Genomic DNA, 5,737 nt, shown 5'->3' with positions numbered 1-5,737 from the left:
TGTGAGAAGGTTCAGCTGTTGAGCCAAGGATTTATTCTGGGCAAGAATTGCATCTTCAGTGGATTCTCCCTTAGCTTCTTTTTTTACTAATTCCTCTTAGATGAGTATAAGTATTAATTGTTAGTGACCATCTCAAGGAGCTCATCAGCTTCTTCAAGTGTCTTCTTCATGTGTATGGAACCACCTGCAGAATTATCCAGGGACATCTTGGCTATGTCAGAGAGTCTGTCATATAAGATATGCAGCTTAACCCAATCTGTAAACATTTTGATGGGACATCTTCTGAGCATCAGCTTATACCTCTCACAAGCATCGTAGAGGGACTCACTCTCTCCCTACCTAAAGGTCTAAATATCTATTTTTAGCTTAGTTAACTTCTTTGGGCTAAAATACTTATTCAGAAACTTATTGACTACTTTACTCCAGGTGTTCAAGCTCTCCTTGGGTTGAGAATCCAACCAGTCCTTTGCTTGATCTCTTACAGCAAATGGAAAAAGCATAAGCTTGTAGACTTTAGGATCTACTCCATTGGTTTTTACAGTATCACAGATCTGCAGGTAATCAGAGATGAATTTATTGGGGTCTTTCTGTGGAAGTCCATGAAACTGACAATTTTGTTGCACTAGGATAATCAACTGTGGGTTAAGCTCAATTATCTGCTTTAATAGGAAGTACATTAGTGCTCCATCCATAGAAATTAGGAGTGGGAGCTGTGTAAGAGCCCAAGGTTCTTCTGAGTTGTGCACTCCCATTCGAATCCATAGTGAACTCTTCATGTTCATACATACACAAAAAAAAGAGATAAAGAAAAATAGGAGTCTCTATGTCAAAATATAGAGAAATCCCAGTGAGATATCCTATGTAATAATAAAAATAAAACAAAACACAATAAAAAATTAACAAAAGAACTCGAAAATAGTTATGCAAAGTTTAAACTAAAAAATTTTTCAAAAATTAAAAAGAAAAGGGTTAAAAATTTTTCGCAATCAAAAAGAAGAAAAAACACTAAAGGGACACCAAACTCAAAATCTAAAATTAAATGAAAATAAAATAGATAAACAAAATTAAAAATTAAAAGGAAAGATAAATAAGATAAAAATAAAAATTTAAAAGAAAAACAAAAGCAAAATCGAAAATTAAAAGAAAAAAATTGAATAATCAAAACTAAGAAAAATACCTAATCTAAGCAACAAGACAACTAGTAGTTGTCAATCACAAACAATCCCCGGCAACGACGCCATAAACTTGGTGCACGAATTGTGAACTCACACAACTTAACCGGCAAGTGCACCGGGTCATCCAAGTAATACCTCGGGTTGAGTGAAGGTCGATCCCACGAGGATTGTCGGATTGAGCAAGCAATGGTTATCCTATTGAACTTAGTCAGACAAACAGTAAAAAAGAGTTGTTGTTGTTGTAAACGCATAAAAATAATAAACAAGCACGTAAATAAAAGGAAGTAAAGGTTTAGTGAAAAACAATGATGAGAAATCAGTTAAGGTCTCGAAGATGTTTATCTTTCCGGATTAAAATTTCTTACCAACTATTTTAATATTGAATGATTCATTCTATGGCAAACCGTAAGTGATTAAACCCTAATCCCTTAGCAATTTAATCTCCTCCAACCCTCATCAAACGCCACTACCGTGGTCACTCAATTTAGATTGGAGGTGAAGTTCAGAAAACTAGTTTATACCACAAAGGCCCTAATCACCCCAATCCCGACTGAATAGATATTGCTTATCCCCATCAGGATGTGTGATTAGCCGTCTAGGAGGTGTGTTTTCAAGCTGTAGTTCAAGCGAGATAACTATCCCGAGAATCACAAGAATTTATGTAGAAAAGGGTCATACTCTCGTTCCACCCAATTCATAAGATTAAGAACAAAAATACCACCTTAGAATTGAATCAAACATATATTAAAATAGAAGAATAGTAATCTCAATCCACAAAAATAAACAGAGCTCCTAACCTTAACCAGGGAGTTTAGTTGCTCATAACTTATAGAGAAACAGGTTTCTGAAAAAGTGCGGAAGGAAGAAGATCCAAAACCTAAGTGATCTTTTCCTTTAAATACTAACCTAATAATAAATGCTAGACCTAAAAGATATTATTTTGTAAATAAAAATTACAAAAAATAGAATAAAACTAAGAAGTGCTAAATCCACTTGGAAGCCCAAAGAGGTATGAAACGGGCTGCTACTAGCGTTTGATGCCAGTTTGGGCGTTAAACGGCCAAGGAGGAAGTGCAAGTCTCTGGTTTGTGCCCCCTCTTGGCGTGAAACGCCGGGTGGGCATTCAGTGCCCAGTGGGGATGCTGCCATCATTTTTCTTTCTTGCTTCAAACTTCTCCAAACTGCTCCCAATTTCACCTAAAATCATAAAAACACAAGAAAAACACAAAGTAGCATCCAAAGGTGATTTTTGCACAAAAGTTAAGTAAAAATAAATAAAATCTAACTAAAAATAATATGAAAATGATGCCAAAAAGGTATAAGATGCTCACGCATCAGTACATCTTCACCAATCCTAGTAACTTGGTATCTCTCAACACACTGATTAACCTCATTCGGGCTAATATATCATCCGCATTTTGATCTTGTGAACAACTTGAGGAGTATCTCTTTCAAAATGCATATCACCTCCCATATTTCTAGGCATATTCATCCCATCCTCCTGATTTATTTGTAAATTTTGATCTCCTTCATCATAATCAACAATTCAAGTAATTTTCTCCACTTGCCTAGCAAGGTGCTCAAATTTTGATTTATGATCAACCATTATAGGGTTCAAAATTACAGTCATCTGTTGGGTCAATAAATTCACCAAATCGTACTGAATTTCATCAACGTATTGTCAAAAAGTAGCCATCGAACTAGAAACATTCGACGTAGAACCCAATTGATAATCCCGAAAAAATTCAGAATATAATGGAGGTATTGGGTTACTACCAAAACTTGATGAATTTCCAAATTTAATTGGTGGAGTATACCCACTTATTGGTGGAGTGTAATCTGGAGGAAGGCTATAAGGAGGCCAACCAACAGTTACTAGCGATTGGTTTATGTCACTGCAATTCGTGGGGCGTTGATTTCGCTCACTATTGCCAACTGGGGGATTAGTAACTATTACATTCTCCCCAATCGTACTACTTTTAGCACGCGACAATATCTGCATCGAAATTGATGCAACTATAGCAACATTATCATTCGTATATGATTCCACATTATTATTAGAAACTTCTTCTGCCATTCGAATAATCTTGCCACTTCTAAGTTGCATGTACTAGATCATTATAAAACACTTGACACACTTAATTTTTAAAACTGTCCCACTAGGCGTGCCAATTTATTTTAAAGATTTTTAGCAAATCTAAGTGGTTCGATATCTAATGATCTAGGAGCGAAACCTACTTTTTTTTGTGAGTACCAGTTTTTGAAAGTGCATCAAAGGTTATTTTAATTGAACAAAACAATAAAAGAAAATCTGAAAGAAAAGCAAAATAACTTTAAAAGTAAAACAACTGAAATTGAAAGAAATAACAGTAAATTTAAGTAAAGCAGTAAATTGCTTTCGACAAGATCAAAGAACTTTGAAATTGACAACAAAGTGCTGAAGCTTAAAGCAAAAAGAATAAACTTGCTTGAAAGATAAATTTGCATGAAAATAAAGAATACAAGGAATTTAAATAAAATATAAAAGACATGGAAGGAATCCTACAGAAAAGAAAGCTCTTTACAGACTCAGAAAATCGATGGGATGTGAGTGTGCGAGAGTGTTTTCTGAAAACGAATTTCAACTCTTTTTTCTTCGAACGTTCACCTATTTATAAGAGTCTTCGACCAATCAAATTCAAACATAATTCCCACATGCATTAATCTTTGAGTAACTGTTCTCGCTTTTTTGTACGATGTAGGTAACTGCCATCAATTAGCTTCACTTATCAACTTTTTTAATTATTCGATTACTTCATTTTTCCTCAATGAGTCTTTATCTATCGAAATTCACTTCCTTGTCGATATGTCATCCTTGATAAGCCCCATAAAACAAGTTTCTACTTCGAAACTCAAAACTTATTTATTTTCGACTAACACAATGATAAAAGAAAAATCTTAAATCTTTTGTTGTGTGATAGAAAGGATATCGCTTGTTTTGTATTTGAAGGAGTGAAATTACCTGGCTTTTTTAATCATTCTTAATTTACTACTAATTTCTCTTTGCTCTTATTTTTAGTATGTGTTTGGATTGATGTTTTAATTGGAGTTTGAATAAATTTAATTTTATAGAATTGGTGTGTGTTTGGATTGGTATTTGTCAAACTAGAGTTTGAATGAAAGTGATTTTATAGAATTTATTTTGATAAAATAAATATTGTTTGTATAATATTAGATAAAATTATTTAGATAGATAATTATTAAAAAGGATATGACATTAAATTGTAATGTTATTTTTTTAACTATGTTTAATTTTTTATACTCTTTTCTGGTACTTTTTATATGAATTTAATTTTGATGTAGTATCAGTGTAAACTAGTTTTACACGTGCATCCAATTACTTAATATTACATCAATAAAAATAACTATCTTTTACATTGACTGTATGAATAGTCATCCAAAAGGACGGATGTGATTGCACGACCGTGTAAACGTTTTACGCTATCAGTGCATCAAAATTAAACTCTTTTTATATAGTATTTTTTTTCTAATATTCTTGGTACTCTTTTTTTAGTGTGCTATAATCTTTTATTATTATTATTTAAATTTAATTTTGATGCACTGAACCATGTAAAGTAGTTTTATATGTGCATCTAATTACGTAATGCCACATCAGTAAAAATAACTATATTTCACATTGACAGCGTGAATGGTCATACAAAAAAAATGGATGTAATTGCATGACTGTATAAAATATTTTACACTGTCAGTGCATCAAAATTAAACTTCTGTTATTTATGGTTAATTTTTTTGTTTAATTTACTTTACCTAATGAAATCAATAAATTATATTATAAAAAATAATAATAAATATAATACACAAGAACTACAAATTATAAAAGTGTATAATATCAAACCAAACAAAAATTAACAAAAATATAAATAATAAAAAATAAAAAAGAGAACTCATATAAAGAAAATAATAAAAATTTTATAAATAAAATAATAACATATATGAAGGGTAGGGTTGGTAGAAGCAGGGGCGGAGCTACATTGTAGCAAAAGGAGGCAATGGCCCCCTAATTTTAATTTTTTACATGTAAATTATATGTAAATTTCAGTTTACTCTCTCCCTAAAATTTTTTTATTATATAAATATTTTTAGCCCCCTCTAATTTTTAATTTAGCTCCGCCCCTGGATAGAAGAGAATTAAAGATTTAGAGTTAATAGCTGAACGTTGGTTAGTAAATATAAAAGCTAATTCTTTTGATAAGTCTTCAACTATCATAAAAGTTAACACAATGAGCGATTATGAATCAAAATGATAGATAAAATTGAGAGTTGTGAACTTGTGATAAAGATACATATGGTAGTAATTGATTGCAACCCAGCAAAAAAAAAAAAGAGGAAGTAGAAGAAGAGAATATTATGCAAAAGAGGGAATAATAAAAATAAAACTTAATTATTTTAAAAAAATAATGAAATTAAAAATCATTTAAGATGTTGAATATATATTTGAAATGATACATACAAATGTTATTTTATCAATTAAAATTATGATGAATATAAAGATTTATTTGAAT

The sequence above is a fragment of the Arachis stenosperma genome, chromosome 2, assembly GCF_014773155.1.
Source record: "Arachis stenosperma cultivar V10309 chromosome 2, arast.V10309.gnm1.PFL2, whole genome shotgun sequence".
Classification (NCBI taxonomy): Eukaryota; Viridiplantae; Streptophyta; class Magnoliopsida; order Fabales; family Fabaceae; genus Arachis; species Arachis stenosperma.
The sequence above is the reverse complement of the archived record's forward strand: the minus strand, read 5'-3'. Positions refer to the sequence as shown.